Source organism: Stenella coeruleoalba (genome assembly GCF_951394435.1).
Source record: "Stenella coeruleoalba genome assembly, chromosome: 2".
In the NCBI taxonomy this organism is placed as follows: domain Eukaryota; kingdom Metazoa; phylum Chordata; class Mammalia; order Artiodactyla; family Delphinidae; genus Stenella; species Stenella coeruleoalba.
In genome coordinates, this window is record NC_137147.1 from 142731011 (window position 1) to 142757366 (window position 26356).

Sequence of the window (26356 nt, forward strand, 5' to 3'; positions counted from 1 at the left end):
TGTTTCTTTAAGTGCATGATTTTTTTTTTTTTAACATCATGCATTAGTCATTTGGAAAATACTGGTTCACTGAGTTAGACAGCTCTTTCAAATGTTGACATAGTCCATTAATATTGAAAAGTGTTATTTGTTAATATTGTCTCTGAGCTTATCAGGAAAGTCTTTAAAATACTGGTAAGGTGTCAAACTCATAGGGGGGTAGATACAAATTTTCCAAAATTGTAATGTTAGTTTGAAAGCTCAAATTTTATCATTAACAACAAATAACTGTCAGTTGTTGTCCTTGGAATAATAGGCTTGTTACCAACCAGGGTTCTTGGCCTTCTCTAATCAGTAGAAATTGATAAGATGCAAGACAAGGAATTCAGGCAAGGCTTCACTGGGGCTCCTGCTGCAGCAGGAGAGAGCAAAAACAAGTAGCAAGTTCCCTGGCTTGCTCACTGAGGCAGGGCGAGCTGGTTCTTTATATGGGGTAATGGTAGGGGTGGGTCCGGGGGTTGGGCCAGAGGGGTAGTTTAGGTGGTTTGTCCACCACTTTGGTGGTGGTGTGTGCAGGGGGCATGCACAATATCTTGCTTTTGCTCCTGGTACCCTGTTTTTTTGCTCTTGGCTCTTCAGAAGTGGCAGTTGAGTTTTTGGTCTTTTTGTGTCTTGTTGTCCATAATTTGCCCCAACTGGGCATGCACGAAGCTATTTTTAGTCCCATATAGTTTCTTGGTATTTTGTTGCTGGAGGAGACAGGTGCAAGCACTGCAGCAAAGGGTCCCTGGTCCCAGCCTGTCTCAGGCTTATTTCATTCATTTTCAAGAAAATGTCTGCTAAATACCCAAGTCTGAATAACTATAATTTGTTAGTTGTTCTCTCAAGTAAAAATGGCATTTCATGAAAAACTGGCTAGTTCAGCTTGGGACTCAGTTGCACAAGCGCTGTTCCTAGAGACAAACAGGATGCAGAAGAAGTGCTTTATATGTACTTCCCATTTTGCTACATAGAATATAAAATGACATGTACTCAAAGGTCAAGATTTAATAAGCTAATAATTGTTACTGCTTTATTAAAGATATTTTAAAGTGAAACTAGCTATATAAAAATGTTTACCTTTTACTGTGAGGGCACAGCAGTTAAGAATGTTATTACTAGTACAATTTGGAGCCACTGATTTGACTCCTGCCAAGATGTCAGCCATTTTACCTACCATTGCTTTTGCACCATCAGTGCAAATGTCAACAGAGTGAAAAAGGCAAGTAATGTCTTAGTATTATTATGAAAATAGTTTTGACGTGGCAGGACCTCTGAAAAGGTATGAGAGATACTTAGGGGTCTGAGTGCTATATTTTGAGAATTAATCAAGTTTCATGTTCTGGGATTGGGTAAGTGCTCAGCTTCTCCAGAAGCATATGCCATCTGATTCCTATACAAAACTGGGATTCTGGTAGCAAGGAAGTTGAGGGAGGCTGCCTGTTCAGTAGGCAAACAACAGTGTCTGCCATACAGTTTGGAAAGACAGTGAAGGAAAAAGAGACACAAAGGCAGGGAAAATTATTAGCAAGAGTGGAGTAGGTAAGACAGCTCCTAAGATCCAGACTAAGGATTTTTTAAGTAAGGGATGTTCATAAGTTAGGTATTAATAAACTTCAGCAATTGAGTAATGAGTATTTTAAAAATATGGGAGAATAAAGCACTCAGTTAATTGTTTCTAAAACGGACAAAAGAATGATGGTCATTAACTACTAATAAAATTGATCCTTACCCTTGTGGGCAGAGGGGGAATCACTCCTCTAGTGCCTATTTGTTCTCAAATTGCTAAGTATAAGACTTCTCTGAAATTGTAATTTAGTAGTTCAGAAATTAAACATGGCTTATCTAAAAGAAATTTTAAAATGGGTCCCTTAATTAACCAGAAGCCATCCTTTCCTACAGAAGTCTTCCTTGTCTTTGCTACTTAAGCTAAAGGTATAGAGATAAAACTTCAAAGTGGTATGAAGGGTGTTGTACAGTCTGAGTTAACTCCTGATTATGGACACCTTAGCACTACTGAACCAAGTGGGAAATGGCCATCTGCTTAGATATGCTTCAATGCCCAAGTGTCTCCTAGGTGACTTTGTGTTCTATAATATTAGGTCACAGAATATCAACTGATTCTTTATAACTTCCACATAAGACCTACAGATTTGACAGGAAACAATGGGTGATTCCAATGAGAGGTCATTCTGTCTAAACAAAGCACCTTAGGCAGCAAAGCTACTTGGGTTCCTAGAGAGCATGTGCAAGACAAAATTATAAAATCACATCATAGTGTGGAAAAACCTTCAAGATCATCTAACTAACCTAACCGCTCAAGGGTGAAATCTTTTCTATAATAGGTAGTCATAAAACCCCTATTTGGGGACTTTCCTGGTGGCACAGTGGTTAAGACTCCGCGCTCCCAACGCAGGGGGCCAGGGTTCGATCCCTGGTCAGGGAACTAGATCCCACATGCATGCTGCAACTAAGAGTTCACATGTCACAACTAAGGAGCCCACGTGCCACAACTAAGACCCAGCACAACCAAATAAACAAATAAATAGATATTTAAAAAATAAATAAAAAATAAAAATAGGGCTTCCCTGGTGGCACAGTGGTTAAGAATCTGCCTGCTAGTGCAGGAGACACGGGTTCGAGCCCTGGTCCAGGAGGATCGCACATGCCGCGGAGCAACTAAGCCTGTGCGCCACAACTACTGAGCCTGCGCTTACAGCCTGTGAGCCACAACAACTGAGCCCGCGTGCCACAACTACTGAAGCTCGTGCACCTGGAGGCCATGCTCTGCAACGAGAAGTCATGCTCTGCAACAAGAGAAGCCACCACAATGAGAAGCCTGTGCACCACAATGAAGCGTAGTCCCCGCTCGCCACAAGTAGAGAAAAGCTTGCGCAAGCAACGAAGACCCAATGCAACCAAAAATAAATAAATAAATACATAAGTTTTAAAAAAAAATAAAATAAAAATAAAACCCCTATCTGAACTTTATCCACCCCGCCCCAACCCTGTGGTGAGAAAATAACCCTTACTTTACTGGATGGCTTAAAAGATTAAATTCTTTAACGTATGTCAAGGGCCTAGCAATATGTCTACAGTATTCTGGCAATCTCAAATGGTAGCCATTATTAGTTATTCTAAGAGTCAAGTCACTCTTGAAAGCTCATACTGAATTTCATAGCCATTAAAACTCCCTAGATCTTTTCTACCCAAACTTTGAAAACATTCTCTTCCACCTCTGACCCCCACCCACCACCACCAGTTTCCTTTCCCAGAAGCAATCAACCCAATGCATATGTATTTGCTTGTTTATATGTACCTTCCCTTCATTCTTTTTACACAAATGACAGTGTACTACATACGCTGTTCTGTACCTTATTTCTTCATGTAATAAAAATGGAGGTAACTGTTTTAAACTTTAAATGCTCATCATCCTAAAAGACAGACTGGATGAAATCTCAGCTCTGTAAAAACATCAGGGGTACCTATATTTCATACAGTCATTGTAGCAATTAACTGAATATGAAGTGCTTAGTGCATAGTGCCCAAGACACAGTAAAAGTTCAATAAATATTAGCCAATAACAATAATGATGATAATAATAGTAACAACAACAATATCTTACAATTTAATTCTATCTTTCAGTCTTTTATGACATTGTCAATCTCTATTCAGACATTCAGTACTTGAACTGTCCATCTGCAGTGGTTCATTCTAGTATAGTTTTGACTTCATTATGTCTTCCCTTCTTCTGGTAGAGGAATTTCTCTTTCCTGTGGGAAATCCATTCCCCCAACTTCATTCCACTATAGGAGTGGGCCCAACTTTACTCAGACTACATGGAATAGGTTCTCCACAGGCTACAGAGGTTCTTTCTTCCCCTGGTCCCTTAAGCTGGAAGGACTAACTAAACCTGGAACTGCTAGTGGCCATTTTCCCTAACACTTGAGAAGGCTTGTCTAAGAAAAAAGCCAATTCAGGGGAAAGTAGAATAGAAATGAGCAAAGATAGAATCCCAAAGACATTATTTGAGCCCCTGCCGGAAACTAATGAACTCCACTGGTGAGAACCTACAAATTCCTTGTTTGCTTAAACTAGCTTGAGCCAGGTTTCCATCACAACTGAAAAAGTCCTGACCACTATATATCACCCACAAATTTATATGCATACTTTCTATTTAGTCACAAGTTATAATGAAAATGTTGAACAGGACTGGATCAATGGCAGAGACTTGTGGTATACTAACCTAGCTAACATCTAGTGATCAATACTCTTTAAATATAGCTCTTCAGCCAACTATAAAGTCACCCAACTGTATCACCATCCAGTCTACATTTCACTGACATGTCATCAAGAATATCATAAAAGGTTTTTTCAAATATCTTGAAGAAATCAAGGCACTCCAATCTACCCACCCAAAAACTCTATTGGGAAGAGAGAGAAAGTTTAGAGTGTCATGTTTTAGAAATTAATTTGGTTTCTAATAAGCATTATTTTTCCGGATTCCTTTCTTCATTCAGAAACATTAAATACTTACTATAATCTAAGCACTGTATTATGGCAAGTGATGAATCTTAATATGATCCCTGTCCCTAGGTCTGGGCAGGTAAACAAATGTGAACAAGTAATTAAAGAAATATCATAAAGGATGTAAAAGAAGTACAAAGGTGGCAAGATCACTTGTGTACACCTGGGAGAGAGGCAGCTGACGTTTCAGCTGAGTCTTAGAAGTAAGTTCAACAGGAAGATAAGGAAAATTAGGTTATTTTAGTCAGATGTAACACCAAATACATGGCCTGAGAGGGAACCACAATAGTTTGGAGGGAATGGTCAAGTGGTGGGAGATTACATGTCATACTAAAGAAGGTCACTGTGGAGTTTTAAGCAGGAAAGTGATATGATCCAATAAGGTTTTTAAATGATAGAAGCAAACTTCAATTACTGCTTACTGTGTGTGTGTGTGTCAAGCACTTTTCAAAGCATTTCATATGTATTCCTCAAAATGACCCTCTGAGGTAATTAACATTGTATCTCCTTTTAAAGATGAATATACTAAAGCTATATGGGCTAGGTAAGTTGGCCAAGGTCATATAGCTACCAAGTGATAAAACTGGGATTCAAACTCAGGCAATTTGGCTCTAGAACCCATGCAATAATAAAGAAGTGAGAACCCAAACTGAATGGTGTCACAAGAAGTCAAGGGAAAATGAAGTTTCAAGAAGAAAATGGGCTGCCGTTGTGCAAGCTGAAATTGCAGGAAAGGGTAAGGCACAGAAGCTAAATTGCACTGGGTAAGGGAGAGCATCAAGAGGTGAAGGAAAGATAATCAGAAGTTACTGTGTGTCTACTGTGCACCAGAGTTATCTTAGTAAATCTCCTACACTCCTATGAAGCAGATGATGCTTTGTTTGACAGAAAATAAACAAAGTCCCATGAAGGTTAATTGATTTGTCCATAATGACCAGTTACTAAGCGGCAGGGCCAGGATTTGAACAAAGGTATGCCTAACTCTAGAGCTTGTGCTCTTTTCCATTATACATGCTACTCCAAAAAACCTTCGGCATGACCAGGAAGAAGAGTGCAAGTACTTCACAAACTATCTGTTTAACATTTTGTTCTAGGACTTAGCTAAAGTTCAATGTTATGTTTGATGGTCTACAATTTTGAAAATTTGGACATTTGCCTGTCTGCAGTCTTATAGTTCTCTCCCATCTACCAGGATTCCCTAGACGAAAGGATCTCTGACTACATGTGCAAACTCTTTCAATATTTTCTAATGTGATTAATTTGGATTTAGACACTGAACTCTGTCAAAAATTGAGACACTTTGTGAAAGAGGAAAGGAGGTGGTTGCTATTTAGAATTTGGTAAAGCAAACTCATCTTTTATAAAGAGAACAAAGGTTGTTCAAGAGTTTTTAATCTGTTTTTTAGATCTGAATTTGCACATTTGTTTTGGTAAATCCTTGGTTTCATACAATGATTTTTTTGCTTCAAGTGGCATCATAATATGGTTCTGATTTTCCAGTACAAATATCCTTTGAAGTGGAACTGAAACACCTATCAATAAGGCAGTTAAGCCTTGCTAAACTATGTTTCACTTTTCAACAATTCCTTAGCTTAGCTCTTCTAATATAGACCAACAAAAGTGAAAATACCAAATAACAACACTATATGAAATTTAGAATTTTGTACAACATACTTAACATACAGGGCTCACAAAATCTTATAGAAATTGAGAAGGGCACTTCATCTTTCAAGGGCCAGTAAAGTTAAGCTTCCAAAACAGAGTAACTTAGAAAGGCATCAGAGCATTCAATATTGGAAAAAACTCTGGCCTTAAAAATCTCTCACCAAGGTAGAGCAGTAGGCAAATCCAACAATGTAAATAAGAGTTGCTATATTCTAGGTAACAGATTTTTACAGCCTTCATTACTAAACATGGTCCTTATTGTAATACTCACAAATCCATTCAACAGTGTAATAAAATGAAGAACTCTATAAGGCTCAGAAAAAACAGATATCCTGTATTTGCAGAGTCAACACAAAGTTTATATCCTAGCTTGCAAAACTTCATTTTATATTAGGAGACAACTGTTAAACAAATAATCATAACAGAGGTGAACAGAGGGCTGCAAGTACCCTGCCCAGGGAGTGACTGCCAAGAGGCAACAGGGAAGACTTCATAGCGGAGTGGACCTAAAGGAGTTCCCCAAGAAAAGAATAGAAAGCATACTCCATTTGCACAGCAAAGGAAACCATACACAAAAGGAAAAGACAATCTACAGACTGGGGGAAAATATTTGCAAATGATGTGATGACAAGGGCTTAACTTTCAAAACATATAAATAGCTCATGCAATTCAGAAACAAAAAAACCAAACCACCCAATCAAAATATGGGCAGAAGACCTAAACAAACATTTCTCCAAAGAAGACGCACAGATGGCCAATAGGCACATGAAAAGTTGCTCAAAATCGCTAATTATCAGAGAAATGCAAATCAAAACTACAAGGTACCACCCACACTGGTCAGAATGGCCATCATTAAAAAGTTTACAAATAACAAAGGCTGGACAGGGTGTGGAGAAAAGGGAACCCTCCTACACTGTTGGTGGGAATGTAAATTGGCGCAGCCACTATGGAGAACAGTATGGAGGTTCCTCAAAAAACTAAAAATAGAGTTGCCATATGATCCAGCAATCCCATTCCTGGGCATATATCCAGAGAAAACTATAATTTGAAAAGATACATGCACTCCTATGTTCATAGAAGCACTACTTACAATAGCCAAGACTTGGAAACAACCTAGATGTCCATCAACATATGAATGGATGAAGAAGATGTGGTACACATATACAATGAAATATTTCTTGCCCATAAAAAAAGAATGAAATAATGCCATTTGCAGTGTCATGGATGGACCTAGAGATTATCATACCAAGTGAAATAAGTCAGAAAAAGAAAGACAAATACCATATGATATCACTTACATGTGGAATCTAAAATATGACACAAATGAACTTATGTATGAAACAGAAACAGACTCACAGACATAGAGAACAGACTTGTGGTTGTCAAGGGGTTGGGGGGTGGGAGAGAGTTGAATTGGGGGGTTAGGACTAGCAGATACAAACTATTATATATAGAATGGATAAACAGCAAGATCTTATTGTACAGCAACAGACAACTATATTCAATATCCTGTAATAAGCCGTAATAGAAAAGAATATGAAAAAGAATATATATATATATATATATCTATATATCTATCTGAATCACTTTGCCACACACCAGAAACCAACACAACACTGTAAATCAACTATACTTCAATTTTAAAAAAATGAAAAGGAAAAAGAAAGCATACTCTAAGCAGAAGGAACAGCCTGTTCAAAGGTGCACAGGCATGAACAAACACAATTAGTATATTCAAAGAACTGCAGGTCGTTTGGTTTGGTTGGAGGAAAGAGTAGTACAGGGAGAGTAAAATTTGGACTTAACTTTGCAGGTATTAAGAAACTTCTGAGGAATTAAAGCAAAGGAGTGATATCAGGTTTGTATAATTAAAAGTAAAATTAATGGAAGAGGGTAGACTAAAAGAGATTGAAAAGGAGGGCACCTAGCTAGATGCCTGTTGCAACAAACCCAGTAAGTAAGAAGTAGGAGAAGGCCTCAAGAGACATTCAGGACATACAAGCAGTTTGACTTCACGACATATGAGACATGTAGGTAATCAGTACAGGAGTCAGGTATGACTAGAATTTCTAATTCAGATGGTTAGGAGATGATTCATTCCACAAATATTTAATAAGCACCTAATATATGCTGGGCACTATTCTAAGTGCAGAGGATATGCAATGAACAAAACAGATCAAAATCCCAGTCTCTGGAGCTTAAATTCAAGTGGAATGGTATTCTATTACTGAAAGAAAAAGAAAGAAAAAAGAGGAGGAACAGGTTTCAGTTTTGATTTGGGGAGACTGGAGAAAGAGGAGTGAGATTAGTTTTATATTGCTTCTACTTTGCTTAATTGCCAGCATTCCAGGAAAAGAAGACTGGAAGTGTGTTACAAGGAAGAGGTGGGTCATCAGTGCACAATCTGGAGGGGTCTTCTGAGTATTTTTTAAGGACTTCAGAATAATACATAAATACAAATAAAAACACAATATAATTTTTCACCTATCTGACTGGTAAAGATGAAACAGTTGAACGATATCCAATCTGGCAAGAATACGGAAAAAAAACAGACACTGTTAACGCAGTATTAGTTGGTGGGAATATGAATTGGTAGAAACTCTGGAGAGGGCGATTTGGCAATAGGTATTAAGATGTAAAATGTACATGCTCTTTTGTCCAAAAATTCCACTTTTAGAATTTATATTAAGAAGATAAAAGGACAAGTGCACAAAAATGTATCACGTACAGTTTGCTTCAGTATTAGTTTTTAATAGTCAAACAAAAACCCAGAAACAATCTGAATGTCCATTATAGCATAGATCTATAACTACCAACAAGTACAGAGATCCACAGTATATTTTTGAGTGAAAAAAAGTTTATAATACAGTATGTATTAAATTAGCCCATTAATGTTAAACTGATCTTTATGTAACTATATACAATTTTTTTTTTTTTTTTGGCTGCACCGTGTGGCACGTGGGATGGAAGCTCAGAGTCTTAACCACTAGCCCGCCAGGGAAGTCCCTATGTACAATTCTTACACACTATGCAGATCAGAAGTGAGAAACAGAAGTTGAGATTTAGAAGGATGTTCTTGCAATCATCTTTGGGTAGTGAGACTCTGGATGATATTTAGTTTCTCTTTTATATTTTTCAGTATTTGATTTCTTCATTATATTGAGAACTTTTTTAAAATTTAGTTTTTAAAAAAGCTACTTTTAATGGAAAAGGGAGCGATGTTTACATATGTGAAGGTTTACGTTTATTGTAAGAAAAGGGACCTAGGTTAATGAGGAAATAGGCAGGCAGGTGAAAAGAGTTAAGAATACTGGGGCACATAAGTAGAAGGGGGGGAGGCAGAAGGGTAATGACATTAAGTCAGTACTTCCATTGCATAGGTCACTGGGACAACGGGCCATAGGACTGGCCCCAAACAGCTGGGTGGTACCTAAGAGCTGGGGATATGGGCAGTACTACACAAACATTTCTGTGATCTTCGTAAGGCAGATATTCATAAACCAGCCACTGCCCATATTCATTTGATTCTAATTGCCAAGAAGTGAGTGGCATCGTCCATCATGTGCAAGTATGCAAACTCTTTGTTAAGAAATAAACAACAATCCCAAACCCCTCTCTGTGGCGACCAGAATCCTACCTGGAACAGGGCCAGAAAAAGCCATGTCTCTAGCACTTCTGAGAAAACTGTGGCTGCTGCTTATCAAATTAAAATGCAAAGCAGCTCATTCCAGTGTCACTGGGAAGTGTCAGAAAAGGATTATGGTGCCCACCCCAAGGATGCAGGTCAGCTAGACAATACCCATCTTCTTGTGCTGAGAAGGAGGGAGGAGGAGGAGAAAGATTAGGCCTGTTTCCAAATAGCAGTCTGGCCTGCTTGTTACTGTGGTAACCTCCCTTCCCTGAGCTGCTCTCATTTGTCTTTCTCTGTCTGACCTTTATGTTGTTCTGACAGTAACTGAGGAGGAAAAGGTGCCCGCCTGCCAGCTAAGCACTCAAGTTGAGGGCACTGAACAAGAAAAAGAGGCACTCAAAGTCCTCCTCATTCTAGACTCCAAACGGTGACCTTAGAGCAATTAGAAGCCCGAAAGAGATTTCTCGTGGCCCTCATCATTCCATCCTTCCTCCCCTGCTCTCAGGGCCACCTCACTTCTCTGATACTCCCTTTCAGTGTGAGGAATGTGAGTCAGAGTCAAGTGGGTAGGTGAGAAGTCACAGAGAAGAGAAAAAACAAGGCACGAAAAGCTGAAGAACAGAGGCAATAAAATATTAACTCAAAAATGCCTGAGACAATTATCAGTACAGTGGTTAAGTACAGCTTTTAGTTTCCTCTCTATTCAGGATTCGTGCCATATGCTCAGTCAGTGGAGGTATGAGGGCAATTAAGGTACTTGGGACAGGGCTAGGGAAGGGCCCAAACACTTAGTGCTTTTTATTGTTTTTCTTTAAGCCCTGAATACCTTTAAAATTCAATCACTTAACAAAGAATTATTGAGTACCCCTATGTGTAGGTCTTGTCCTAGACACTGGGTATGCAGCGGGAAATGAAAGAGACTGGTAAATAACTATAATAGAAACCTACTAAGGCACAAATAGGGCAAGTGGTAAGAGGTTCTTGGACAATGTGAGCTATCTCTGGTATAGTTGGGGATGGCCTCTCTGAAGAGGATGGATTTAAGCTGATCCTAAAAGATGAGAAGACATGAAGAACCTAGGAATGAGCAATGCAGGCAGAGGGAACAGCATATGTAAATCCCTAAGGCAGGAAAGAGCTTGGTATATATTTGAGGTCCATATTTCATTTCGTATTACTACGCAAGCCCATGGAAAAATGTTTGAGTCTGCTTATTCTAGAAGCTTAAGGAGGCCCAGGAAATGGGCAACATGAGAACAGTCAGCCGAATATTATCCACTAAGTTCACAGATGAATGAGTCATTAAGTTATCAGTCATGAAATGCTATGGTGTACAGACAGAACTCTTATCTAATACTTTGAACAAGTAAGAGCTACAATACTGGAGTCAGTTCTCTGCCAATAGCAGTCACTGTCATTCCAAAAGACACACTGTGTAGGGCTAATTTAGTTTTATCTTAAATGGCATCCTCAAACCCATCAAAGACTTCACCCCAAACCTACTTAAACTGATTTATGTTGCAGTAATGAGCTTACAAAGGAGGCAGCAGGGCCAGGTTTTAGTCTCAGTTTTCCACCACTTAGCTGTATAACCTTAGACAAGTCATTTCACTTCTCCAAACTTTGACCTTATGAAATGAAGTAGTTGGACTTTATGATCTCTAAGGAGACTGTATTAGGACTTTTTCAAGTGACAGAAGAGCACACCAGACTGGCTTAAACAAAAAGTCCAAATTAGGCTATCATATAACTTAAAAAGTCCAAATTAGGCATGGCCTGATATAAAGGCTCACATGATGTCATGGAGGCCTAGTTTCTATCCCTTCCTCCCTTGGTGGTGTCTTTTCGGTTCTGCTTCATTTTCAGACAGGCTCTTCTCCTGGGTGGCAAGGTAGCTGCGGCAGTTCAAGCTTTACAAGCTCTTAATTCCAGGCTCAGTGGACAGACAGGTTCTTTTCTAGCCACCTAACAAAAATCCTGAAGTTCCTTCTGATTGGGCCAGCTTCTGGAATTTAAGAGTTGATGTCCCTTACAATTTTTATAATCTTTATATTTTGTAAATATTTAAGCATATTCCCTCCAAGTCTTTACCTTTTCAAGTTTTAATTTTTAAAACCATAGTGTATATGTAGTTTTTGTCTGCCCAGCATCCATCTTTCATAGAAAACTGTCCCTTCCCCAGTCCTTGTGCTCTAGTAAGATAGGCAATCACAGTGTCTCTCCAGTCGCCTGTCTCTGGAGTGGGTTCGGCATCAATCTATTTATTTCTTCTAAAATAATCTGTTGATGGAATATTTATTTCATGTTTTTTAGAAGGTAGAGTCATGCTTCATCCTTAATATGCCTGTTTAAGATATAAAACCCTTCAAATCTCTCCTGCTCTTAAAAGCGTTAAATTTCTGCAACTGCCTCAAACAAAACACTTGAATGATAGTCGAGGCATTTCATCACAAAAGTATTAATATGGCCAGACGGCAAACATCAATCCTTCTTATCTACTCAATTATACTACAGAAATGAGTTATAGTTGGATTATCAGAACATTCTGAATTATTATTAAATATAGGAACTTTCTTGAAGACCAAATGGAATTTTCAGATTGCAAAAACCATTTTATCAGAATTTCACTGTACCACAAACATTTTTGTGTCGATTAATTTAAAACATAATTTTAAATGTTTGAATAGAATCCTTTTGAACAAATAAAGCATAATTTATTTGGCCAATTTACTACAGGTGGATATTTAGGTTGTCCCAATTTTCACTTGTATAAACAAGGCCGAGAGGAGTATCTTAATGGCTACATATCTTGTACCTGTTTTACGATTTTCACAGGCTAACATCCTATATATGAGATTAGTGAATAAAAGGCTATGCATATTTTACAGTTTTTTGATACACACTATTCCATCAACTTTCAGGCTCTCTAGAGCTTAAAAAAAAAAAGTCTATAGTACTGCTTACATTTCCAGGGTAATTTATTTACCCTTCTCAGGACCTTCCTTAGGTATTACCAAGACTATACAAAGTATTCTACTTTTAAACTTATTTGTTGTTATTCCCAAAGGATTATAACATTTTCTGTTTGTTTTTAATGTCTTCCTGACTATAACCCTGTAAACTGACATTTATAGCCACTGTTCTTGCTTTCACTTAAGGAGATCTACACTAATTCTTGACTCCTTTCCTGGGTTACAAATGACTATCCAAAGCCCAGATGTATTTAAAATATAACACAAAACATACAACATACAATATGCATTATCTATCTATCTATCTATCTATATCTATATCTATCTCCATTTATCTCCATGCCCCCTCCTATATACATGATGTTATATTTATACATAGGTAATATTCAAACAGTTCAGGCCCAAGAGCTTGAACACTGGGCAGAGTCTGAGTCCCTCTTAAGCCAGGACAATAAAAGGCTAGATTTCGTAGAGTACAGGTTGGGGGTTGAAATTTCTACTTGGCAAGTAGCTGGCAGACAGGAAAGACTTAAGTTCATAAACGAAATGGGGGCCATGAGTAGCACGTGTTTCTTCTTCCTCTCTCCAACTTCTTCTGGCAGCTCTTCAACTTTCTAGTAAACTAGGATAATGTTTTAGCTTTTACCATAACCAGTAGGATCAACCATACCATCTAATATTTTACCAGCATCTATCAGTCTCAGTTTTCTGTCACTTATCTGTGAATGCAACTGAGAGCTTTTTAAAAGGATAGAGTTTTTCTTGAGAAGTCTCCATAATGAACAAACCTCTTAAGTTTCTGGGTCTGTGTCCAACATGTAAAATTTCTTAACCACTTTATTTATTGGGTTGGCCAAAAGATTCGTTCGGTTTTTTCCGTAAGAGGGCTCTAGTAGTGCTTAGCTGTCTTTAACTTCATTTGAAACAATTTTGTTAGACTGTATTGTGACAGCTTTCATATTAGCGTGCATTTAAAAAAACCTTATCAAAATTGGTGAATTTTTGTGTAGCCATTGTAATATTGAAGGTGGAAGAAAAAGAGGAACATTTTTGGCATATGATGCTTCATTATTTCAAGAAAGGTAAAAATGTAACTAAAACGCAAAAAAAGATTTTTGCAGTGTACGGAGAAGGTGTTGTGACTGATCGAACGTGTCAAAAGTGGTTTGCGGACTTCCCTGGTGGCGCAGTGGTTAAGAATCCACCTGCCAATGAATGGGAGATGGGTTCAAGCCCTTGTCTGGGAAGATCCCACATGCCGCGGAGCAACTAAGTCCATGCACCACAACTACTGAACCTGCTCTCTAGAGCCCGCACGCCACAACTACTGAAGCCTGCGTGCCTAGAGCTTATGCTCCGCAACAAGAGAAGCCACCACAATGAGAAGTCCGCGCACCACAACGAAGAGTAGCCCCTGCTCACCGCAACTACAGAAAGCCCACACGCAGTGGCAAAGACCCAACGCAGCCTAAACAAACAAACAAATAAATAAAAAGTGGTCTGCGGAGTTTCGTTCTGGAGATGCTCCACAGGCGGGTAGACCAGTTGAAACTGATAGCGATCAAATCGAGACACTGAGAACAATCAACGTTATACCACGCATGAGATAGCCAGCATACTCAAAAGATCCAAAGCAAGCGATGAAAATCATTTGCACCAGCTTGGTCATGTTAGTCGATTTGATGTTTGGGTTCCACATAAATTAAGTGGAAAAAAACCTTCTTGACCGTATTTCCAAATGCTATTCTCTAATTTAGCGTAACGAAAACGTTCTGTTTTTAAAACAAATTGTGACGGGTGATGAAAAGTGGATACTGTACAATAATGTGGAACAGAAGAGATTGTGGGGCAAGTGAAATGAACCACTAGCAACCACACCAAAGGCCAGTCTTCATCCAAAGAAGGTGATGTTGTGTATATGGTGGGATTGGAAGGGAGTCCTCTATTATGAGCTCCTTCCGGAAACCCAAACGATTAATTCTAACAAGTACTGCTCCCAATTAGACCAACTGAAAGCAGCACTTGATGAAAAGCGTCTGGAATTAGTCAACAGAAAACGCATAGTCTTCCATCAGGATAACGCAAGACCACGTTTCTTTGACGACCAGGCAAAAACTGTTAGAGCCTGGCTGGGGAAGTTCTGATTCATCTGGCATATTCACCAGACATTGTACCTTCGGATTTCCATTTATTTCGGTCTTTACAAAATTCTCTTAATGGAAAAAATTTCAATTCCCTGGAAGACTGTAAAAGGCACCTGGAATAGTTCTTTGCTCAAAAAGATAAAAAGTTTTGGGAAGATGGAATTATGAAGTTACCTGAAAAATGGCAGAACGTAGTGGAACAAAACGGTGAATACGTTGTTCAATAGAGTTCTTGGTGAAAATGAAAAATGTCTTTTATTTTTCCTTAAAAATCGAAGGAACTTTTTGGCCAAACTAATAAAATCTGTACCTTGTAGAATATTCTAAAAGAATATCCCTGAAAAATTACATAGATATGGCCTATTTTAGAAAGTAGTAGAGGAGGATTCTGGTTTAAGAATGAATGTGATAAGGGTTTGAAAGACTTCTTCAAACAGGAGAAAAGGTAAGTAAAAAGAGATGATTCAGAGAAATGGACTTTGAAGATAGTCAACTTGGGTTCAAACAGATCCTCCACTATTGGCTGTGCAACATTAGGCAAGTCATCTAACCTTTTTTAGCCAGTTTTCCCATTAATAAAATGGAAATCATAATAATACATGTCTCAAAGAACTACAGCGAGAGTTAAATGAAATATCATATAAAAAGCATTCAGCCTTGTTGCCTGGCACATACTCTGATAAATGTTAAATGCTGCTGCTGCAGTTTCTGTTATTATGAAATGTGTCCTAGGGATCCTCCAAAGGGGCATCATCCACTGGCCTTTACTACAGAATAAAGGTTAGAAGGCTCACAAGTCAAATAGCAGCATTCTCTTTTCAGGCTAAAAGCAGGTCAGGAGCTGGCTACTAAATCAGCAATTTAAAAAATCAAATGAGTTTTTCTTTTTTTTTAGTTTTTCAAGCTCATTCTTATTTCAGGTTGGAAGATGTGTACATAAGGTGAATACCCCTTCCATAATTCTTGTACTACTCTACACTGGGCTCCATCAGAAGAGTTAAAATGGAACTCACTAGTGTCCATCTGAGCAACCCAGGAGAGAAAGTCCCAAAATGACATTCTGATGTGTAGGTAAACGATTTGCCTTATATGGGTAGCTGAAACATCGTCCTTGTTGTACCACGAAGACTGAGAAAGAGGTTGCCATAATCTCCAGTAGTCTGTACATCTGTCTCCTCCTTGTAGAAGAAACTGTATAACCTACCAGCACACAATCTCCCCAAGCAGATAAAACTGGTCAGCAGGTGACAAATGGTAATAATCTTCTAATTCTCTAAGGAGTTAGAGAGAAAGCACTTAATCTTCACTTCAATGAGGCATTTGGCTAATCACTTGCTGGAGAAGGAACCTTTGGAAAAACAAATGAGTAGGCCATCTTCTAATAAGGGAAAAATGCCTACAGCACAAATGCTTTAGCTGTCTTTACAAAGGTCAGAGAGGCCCTCCCTCATCTGCTCCGAGTCCTTTATAACAAGCAGGCCTTAATTTTGCAAAGGAAGCTTTCCTGGCTTCTAGTACTGTTTTCTAGCACCCTCAAGATTTCTACAACCTAAATGTCCAATATCAGATGAATGGATAAAGAAGATGTGGTACATATATACAATGGAATATTACTCAGCCATAAAAAGGAACGAAATTGGGTCATTTGTAGAGATGTGGATGGACCTAGAGTCTGTCATACAGAGTGAAGTAAGCCAGAAAGAGAAAAACAAATATCATATACTAACGTATATATGTGGAATCTAGAAAAATGGTACAGATGAACCTATTTGCAGGGCAGGAATAGAGATGCAGATGTAGAGAACGGACATGTGGACACAGGGGGTGAAGGGAAGGGTGGGACGAATTGGGAGATTAGGATTGACATGTATACACTACCATGCATAAAATAGACAGGTAGTGGGAACATGCTATAGAGCACAGGAAGCTCAGCTCCTCAGCTCGGTGCTCTGTGATGACCTAGATGGGTGGGATGTGGGATGGGTGGGAGGGAGGTCCAAGAGGGAAGGGATATAGGTATACATATACCTGATTCACTTCATTGTACAGCAGAAACTCACACAACACTGTAAAGCAGTAATAATCCAATTAAAAACAAAAAGATTTCTAGGTAATAGCTGTGGTCATTTAAGCTTGCTTGGCCTCAGTTTCCTTATGAGATTAAAAAAAAAAAAGCTAGGATTTTATTCTCCTAAATTCTAATCTTGCTTAAATTCCAAACTGGTGTTAACTGTCAGATGGAGCTATCCTTAATACCACTGCTATTAACTTCAGCTTTCTTACAAGGGTATTCATCAAAATGAAGACCTCTACATTCAGACACACATTTTCAGTACAAAAATAAAACACTGCCAACCAGGAACCTCTTCAAAATGATATAAATGAGATAAAGGCAGCACCTAAACCACAGTGGCTTTGGACTAACATCAGGCTTAGGGTCCAAGCATGACAGGTGTTGGAAGAAACACAATTTTAGAGCTCCATAGAGATATGTGTATTTCAAATATAATAAACGATGAAAAAGTTGAGATGCATTTACCTCTCAGGCAATATTTTCTTTCAATCTATAAAATATTAAAATGGCCTACTTTGGTATGGTTTTCACACCTCTAGTATTCTACAGTCTAGTTCTAAACATATTTTACTTTTTTTCCTTGATAGGTTTTGCTTGGGTTGCTAGAAGAGATTCTATGGATTTCTAGCCTCAAAGCTGGGCTGATCTGATCGAGCAAAAGATTAGAGTGAGCGAGCAGGCACACACACACAAGAATTATCAAGAAATGAAATAAACCAAGTCACAACTGCCAGAAGGGAGGAAGGGACCAGTACAGAAGAGATGTATTGCATTTATATTTCTAACAAATGCACGTGGCAGAAACACACGCTTTTTAACTTTATTGTTGTTTACCTCACGTCCTTAATCAGCATCCAGTTAATTCCACTGGTCTAAAGAGAAACTCCTAGTAAAATTTCACAATGGGCACCATCCTGTGCCTTAGTAGTATCACACCAACAGACCCAAAGCAGGTCTTTCTGTTCTCCCTCACACTAAGGTTTTGCCTAATAGTATACCAAAAAATTTCTAATCTCCTGGAGAAATAGGAAAAAAAAGTAAAAATAAAGTCACATTCCAAGAAGCTCTCATTTCATATACAGCATATTCCAAGCCATGTGGCAAAGTACCAAGTTATTTCAATACCAACCTAGTAAGAGTAGGATGAGGAAGACAAGAATTCCATTCAGAGGGAAAGTCTATAGACACATATATTTAGAAGGATGTTATCTTAGTACATTGGCCTTGTTTCACAGCACTCAGAGGAAGCAAGACTTTTCCCCTATAAATCTAAGGGTATGCCCTGAGAATTTTAAAATTTCTACCGCTGTATCCCTCTTTGGGTTTGTTTCTTTCAAAGAATGAGATTAAGGGAAAGAAAAGACAGACTTTAGTACACAACATACTGATAGATGCTCACATTGTCCTTAATCCCTTACTGGCCATATTTAAAACAGTATTAGGCACCCACCGTTCTGGCAAAAAAAAAAAAATTTTTTTTTTTTAAATTTATTTTTTGGCTGTGCTGGGTCTTCGCTGCTGTGTGTGGGCTTCTCATTGAGGTGGCTTCTCTTGTGGTGGAGCACAGGCTGTAGGCACGTGGCTCAAGGGATCTAGAGCACAGGCTCAGTAGCTGTGGGGCATGGACTTAATTGCTCCACAGCATGTGGGATCTTCACGGACCAGGGCTCGAACCCGTGTCCCCTGCATTGGCAGGCGGATTCTTAACCACTGCGCCACCAGAGAAGCCCTGGCAAGAATTTTTAAAGTTGACAGTACCAAGTACTGGTTAAATAAAACTGGTGGAGGCATAAACTACTGGTACAACCACTTTCATAAACTGGCCTTACCTAGTGAGGTAGAACATGTGCACATCCAACTACCTAGCAACTCCACCCTTAGGTGTGTACACTAGAGAAACCTTGGCACTTGTGCCCCAGAGACATAACAATGTTCAAAGCAGCAATGTTGGTAATAGCAAAAATACTGGAAAGAGCCTAAGTGCCCATCAACAGATGGATGATATATTTTCATATACTCATACAGTGGCACGCTAAAAGCAGTAAAAATAAACTAACGACACTGCATATATCAACACAGACAAGGAAACAGCAAGTCACAGAAAAAGGCATGACACTGTGATTCTACTTAAATCAAGAAAAGAATCAGGGACTTCCCGGGTCGCGCAGTGGTTAAGAATCTGCCTGCCAGGGCTTCCCTGGTGGCGCAGTGGTTGAGAGTCCACCTGCCGATGCAGGGGACACGGGTTCTTGCCCCGGTCCGGGAAGATCCCACATGCCATGGAGCGGCTGGGCCCGTGAGCCATGGCCGCTGAGCCTGCGCGTCCGGAGCCTGTGCTCCGCAACGGGAGAGGCCACAACAGTGAGAGGCCCGTGTACCACAAAAAAAAAAAAAAAAAGAATCGGCCTGCCAATGCAGGGGACATGGGTTCGAGCTCTGGTCCGGGAAGATCTCACATGCCGCAGAGGAACTAAGCCGGTGCGCCACAACTACTGAGCCTGCATTCTAGAGCCCGCAAGCCACAACTACTGAAGCCTGTGCGCCTAGAGCCCATGCTCTGCAACAAGAGAAGCCACCGCAATGAGAACCCCGTGCACCGCACTAGCCCCCACTAGACGCAACTAGAGAAAGGCCGCGTGCAGCAACAAAGACCCAATTCAGCCAAAAATCAATCAATTAATTAAAAAGAATCCGGTAGGGCTTCCCTGGTGGCGCAGTGGTTGAGAGTCCACCTGCTGATGCAGGGGACACGGGTTCGTGCCCCGGTCCGGGAAGATCCCACACGCCGCGGAGCGGCTGGGCCCGTGAGCCATGGCCACTGAGCCTGCGCTCCGCAAAGGGAGAGGCCACAACAGTGAGAGGTCTGCGTACCGCGAAAAAAAAAAAAAAAAGAATCCGGTAAAACTAAGAAAGGTAGCTTAGTGATACAGACAAATGGAAAAACATAAAAGATAAGCAGGTGACTAACATAAAATGCTACATAGAGGGAAGTAAAGAGGAAGGAGAGGGTACAATGAGGAAAGGGTCACATAGAAGGTTCTAAACCTAAAGCATTGTCATGCTTTACTTCTTAAGATGGGTAACATGTACATGTGTCCTTTTTATTGTTATTCTTTGAAACTTACAGGATATATTTCACAGTTTAAAACCAACAAAAGAAAACAAATTATACTAAGCTATTCCTTATTATCTAGTGTCTACACATTGCTACAATGCAGAAATATGACAAGCCTTCCAAAAGATGACCTTTTTAGGTAGTAAAGAGATTCGACTAACCACGTTAGTTTTCAGTAAAATTAAGCTACAGAGTCCACTTCCATAGTATCTCAGAGGTATGTTTCCTTTGTAGCACAGTTATCGCATGCAAATTCACTTTTTATAATGTCTCCCTTCCACAATAAACTGGAAATTCCATGAAGGAAGGCCTTCCCTCCTTCAACACTCTATCCAGAGTCTAGCACTGTGCATGATCATGGGAAGTACTCAATAAAAATTTCTGAAAGAATGAATAAACGAATGATCTTGAGAATCTAATTAGGCTGGGATAATTTACTAGTCTCTCCACAAATGTAGGAAAACACACCACAGTTTTTCAGAAACTTGATGTTTCATCCCTGTCATTCAGCTCTCTGAACCACTGTCCCAGAATTTTTTAGTTATTTCAGCATTTACACAACAAAATTTACTAAGGTCCTACTATAAGTGGGCACTGTGCTAGGTGCTAAAAATATGGCACTGACAGGATGGAATAGTCTCATTTATCTATATAACAGCCACTCCATGGCATAAAGGAGATGGCAGGATAGGATTTTTCCCCTCTGACCTCTTAGGACACTGAAATGTATACAAAGGCAAGCCTGAGGTTTCACAAACGGTGTGTGACAAGATCCACTTTGGAAAACAATGGGCTGCTATTTCCTTCAGCTGCTCTGAACAAAGAACTAATTCCTTTAGTCTCTGCCATCCTTGTAGAGTTAAATTATATCATTCTTTGTTCTGCAGAGTAGCCTCTCCTAAAGTATTGAATAAACAGCAAAGGACGGGCCTTCTGGAACCTCTTCTAGAAAGCAACAGGCAGAGACATCACTCATAGGAAGAAAAGCTATTAAGGAAAGAAATTATTATCTTGAAGACAAACATCTCTATTCTGGAGATAAAAGAGAAGAGCCAATAGGTTGCCACATTACAGCTGCCCCTCTGCCTGCGATTTATAGGAAAGGTTAAACTTAGAGACAACTAATGAAAAACCGTCAAATGGTGGTTGTAATAAGCTTGAGAACTACTTTGTTTCACTAAACTCAAAACTTTGCTGCCTTTCATTCTGTTTCAATATAGTCATCATTCTACCCAGCATTCCTTTAAAGGCCACAGTAGAAAATGTTGCTGACACCTATTATCATCAGGTCCAGTTATTCCTGACTCCCTTCTCCTTCCTTCTTCTTCCTTAAGCCAACCTAAAAGTTAAGAAATGAAAGTTGGTGAGGAGTAGTGTAATTAAGTAGGACATGAAGGGAACAACCAGCAGCACCCCTCAAAACGGACTGTGTTTCTATTTTCTTTTAGGCAATTAACTTCCTCCTGAAAATTTAACAAAGTCACTGCTAATTTGACTTTGCAAGGCATATTTCCCTTTTTTTTTTTTTTTTTTTGCGGTACGCGGGCCTCTCACTGTTGTGGCCTCTCCCGTTCCGGAGCACAGGCTCCGGACGCGCAGGCTCAGCGGCCATGGCTCACGGGCCCAGCCACTCCGCAGCATGTGGGATCTTCCCGGACCAGGGCATGAACCTGTGTCCCCTGCATCGGCAGGCGGAATCTCAACCAATGTGCCACCAGGGAAGCCCGGAATATTTCCTTTTGTACATTATTTCAATTAAAAGTATGCATTTCAAAATATCTTACATTCAGTTTTCATCTCTGTGAATCACTGTTTATGGAACAAGAATTTAGCACTCATAATGTTGAAGTAATTCATTCATGCCTCAATCTACTGAGAATGGTTGGCACATGGGTCAATGAGGCCAAAGGCAAATGAGCATTAACTAAGGATACTGAACACCGAATTAGGTGCTAGGTAGCTATACTGGAAACTAGTCAAGAAAATTTACGAATTGGGACTTCCCTGGCGGTCCAGTGGTTAAAATTCCGAGCTTCCACTGCAGGGGGCATGGGTTCGATCCCTGGTCGGGGAACTAAGATCCCACATGCTGCGCTACGTAGCCAAAAAAAAAAAAAGAAAGCAATAAATAAAATTTATTTATTACTGTATTCAAAGGGAATACATAGGGATATTTACCAAAAAACTGGGTAACTTGCTGTAGAAGTGAAAAAATAAAGCAGAACTGTATGTCAGATTCAGATTACCTAAAGACAAGAGCAACAAATAAAACACCCAGGGCTACCAACAGCGTAAGACCTTTGTGAATTAGAGAGAAGCTGCCTTCAAGATATTGACCAGGTTCAAGATACTGTGAGCCAAGCTCAGGCTGGATTTCAACTCTTTATTCAACCCCTCTCAGGAGGGGACCCTCCTGAAAGGCACACCCTGTACAACTGAGGGTGAATGCCCTATATATGTGTTTTTCTTCTTCCTCTTCCAAAACCTAATTAAAATGAAAACATGTCAACAGAAGAAGAGGCACAAATCTCTGAGGACTACGAGAGCAAGAGAGAAGAGAAGAGCAGGCATGAGATATCAAAAACATTTAAGAAACTAGAAAACAGATGGACAAATGTTAACCTAGCAGACCAAAGGAAGCTGAAACATAAGCCTGTGAGAGACCTCAGCCTGTAAAGTGGAAGTGAAGGAACTATACTAGCAAACATTCAAAACCTAGGAAAAGCTCAGTGGCCTCAGGTACTCTGAAAAGAGGACAGGGCTAAAAGCAGAAAGATCAGTTCCAAATCTTTAAAAGATACATCAGAACTCTAGACCATCTTCATCAACAATGCAGCTTTCCCATCTCCCCACCCCCTACCCCTCACAATTCTATAGAAGTCTGAAGGTTTATTCTCTGGATATGTTGAACAGACAGGCTCCATACTCACCCACGCCAAGCACAACTGAGAACAGAGATAAAGTACAACACTGACAGCAACAGTAAAACACAAAACTCCTTTCCCTTTGCTGGGCTCTGTGAAAGCAGGCAAAAGATTGGTTCATTCCTCTGAGTAAAAAATGACTTGCCTAAGTCAAAAGACCGGATGCTGGCAACTGGGTGACCCTCACCTAAATAGTCAATCACCACTAGAGTAAAGCCCACCAATTGACAAGCTCCACCAATGAAAACACAGCGTCTAAAAAAGGACTGTACTGTTTTGCTTTTAAATACAAGTGGATAATCAAGAATGGCAAGACATTTGATTTAAAAACACTCCAATATGAGTCTAAACTAAACAATGAATGAACTTGTAGCAAGTAGAGATAATGTAGGGGGCAGAAATAAACAAAATGAAAAAATTATCATATCATACATAAGACACTGCATCCATGGAACAAGAACAAGAGATTATGAAAAAGCATTCAGAGTATAAGAAGGATATTGTAGAAATTAAAAAAAAATATATATATATTTATAAAGTAGGAAGTTGGAGGATAAAGTTGAAGAAATCTCCTAGAAAAAACACAAAGAGATGAAAAATTGTGAAAAAATAAAAAATTGAGAAGAGCAGTATAGTAGGGCTGAAATGCAACTAGTAGAGTTGTAGAAAGAATAAGGAAGGGAAAGAAAATTTATTTAAAAGAAGAAAAGAAAAGAAACCAAAAATTGTCCACACATAAATTTCTAGATTGAAATGGCTATCTAGAACTTAGCTACTAGTAGTAGAGATGAAATGAAACCCACACCAAAGCACATCAGGTAAAATTATTAGGTCAAACACATCAAAGTACCATTTGTGTATGCCAAAAATTATTAACTAACAGCAGTTTCTCATAGTTCAACCTAATATTTCCAATCTTGAATTTAATACTTAGACAAACTTTTTGGGCTTGTAAGGTCTTAAAATATTTACCTCCCGTACTCCTTTTCTCAGAAAGCTACTCCTGAAGGATATGCTCCAGCATCATAAGGAAATAAACTGAGAAAGAGGAAGATGTGGCATCCAGAAAGGCAAGGATCCAACACAGAAGGAAATTCCAAGGACAAAAGCTATTGAGCTGGCCTGGAAAGCCACCAGTTCACAGTTAGAGAAAGAGCACTGAAGGAGTAATGTCTCTAAGGGGGAAAAAAAAACCTAAAAAAAAAAAATCAAATATGTTTATAACATATCAAGAAAAGATTTTCAGTTCTATTGAAGAGTTTGGAGATGACTTTTTTTTTCTTTAATTTTTTGGCTACACTGTGTGGCATGTGGGATCTTAGTTTCCTGACCAGGCACTGAACCCAGGCCCCCTGTATTGGAAGTACAGAGTCTTAACCACTGGACTGCCAGGGAAGTCCCTGGACATGAATTATTGATGGATACATAAAACTATCAGCAAACAAACAAAAAACAAATCCAAGGAAGACAAAAGGCTGTGCAAGAAAGGAAGCATAAGAGAGGTAGTGTGCACGCAGTGAGGTGGGAAGGGTAAGAGAATTAAATTTCATCCTTCATCATAGTAAGTTAATAGATAATTTAATAAATTTGAAATATTAAAATATATAAATAGCAGAATAAGCATATTTTTTGAACTATGGAAGTTAATACCAGAAGAAACAAATAAAAGACTTGAAAGTGTTGCCTCTGAGGAGCAAGAACCTAGAGTGTGGAGAGATAGGGCATGGGACTGTTCTATTATAAGCCAAGTTGCATTTTTAACTTATTTTTTTTGCGGTACGCAGGCCTCTCACGGTTGTGGCCTCTCCCGTTGCGGAGCACAGGCCATGGCTCACGGGCCCAGCCGCTCCGCGGCATGTGGGATCTTCCTGGACCGTGGCATGAACCCGTGTCCCCTGCATCGGCAGGCGGACTCTCAACCACTGTGCCACCAGGGAAGCCCTGCACTTTTAATTTTTAAAACTATATACAGGGCTTCCCTGGTGGGGTGATGGTTAAGAATCTGCCTGCCATTGCAGGGGACACAGGTTCAAGCCCCGGTCCAGGAAGATCCCACATGCTGCGGAGCAACTAAGCCTGTGTGCCACAACTACTGAGCCTGTGCTCTAGAGCCTGCAAGCCACAACTACTGAGCCCCCGTGCCACAAGCCCACGCGCCTAGAGCCCGTGCTCAGCAACGAGAGAAGCCACCTCAATGAGAAGCCTGCGCACCACAACAAAGAGTAGCCCCTGCTCACCGCAACTAGAGAAAGCCCGTGGGTAGCAACGAAGACCCAATGCAGCCAAAAATAAATAAATAAAACAAATAAATTAAAAAAAGAAAAGATTAAAAAAAACTATATACAGATACTACTTTAATAACTAGATAGCTCAAGGCAGTATGCCAAATTAAATATAATCTCATTAAATAACCTGCATATAAAGCCCTTAGTTACAATAAACTAATCCTTTTAGAAAGCCATCTAAATTAATCACTTCAAAATTACACATCAAGGGCTTCCCTGGTGGCGCAGTGGTTGGGAGTCTAACTGCCGATGCAGGGGACGCCGGTTCGTGCCCCAGTGCGGGAATATCCCACATGCTGCGGAGCGGCTGGGCCCGTGAGCCATGGCCGCTGAGCCTGCGTGTCCGGAGCCTGTGCTCCGCAACGGGAGAGGCCACAACAGTGACAGGCCCGCGTAACACACACACACACACACACACACAAAATTACACATCAAGAGATTCCATATAAAACACCAATCAAATTAATTTGCATGACCTACAGAAATACACATAAGAGTATGGATGTCAAAAATTTGATTGATGGGGTTTTTCCTTAGATGAATTTGATATGCCTAGCTGATGAGTCCATGACAAAATGCACTTTGCTGAGCCGATTTCTGGAACTATACTATTTTATTCCCAATTCTGGGGTGTTGGGGTTTTTCTGTTTGTTTTTGAGGTGGAGGTAGACAAAGACAAAAACTAAATACCACTAGAGAATACAAAATTAAATACCTTAGCTGAATCTTTTCTTGGGAAATAGTCCCACCTAAGAATCAACTATAAAGTTGATCACCATTCAAATTAGAAAGGATTTTACATTCTGAAAACAATGTGCTTATAGGTATGCAAGGTCTTTGATAAGACTCTCTTCCTAAAAATCAACCACTTCTTCTGGGTAGTTTATGAAGCTGTAGAGTTTCTTTCTGTCCAAGAATGAAAAAAATCTCCCTTCCCACAAGGTACCTTATAGATTCTTCCAAACCATATTAGAGCCAATATTTATTTTTAAATTTTTACT

The 26356-nt window shown here is 39.6% G+C and overlaps 1 protein-coding gene across 7 annotated transcripts in view; it reads right to left on the reverse strand.

Moving 5' to 3' along the window:
• ZNF609 (zinc finger protein 609) overlaps positions 1 to 26356 on the reverse strand; it is a 234117-nt gene that overhangs the window by 69941 nt on the left and 137820 nt on the right. The window contains exon 1 of one of the 7 annotated variants that reach the window (XM_079914868.1): positions 23077 to 24587. The exons of the other annotated variants lie outside the window; for them this stretch is intronic. The gene's annotated coding sequence lies outside the window, so the exon portion shown is untranslated. Of the gene's footprint in view, positions 1 to 23076; positions 24588 to 26356 lie in introns of those variants that run through there. 7 annotated transcript variants of the gene reach the window in all.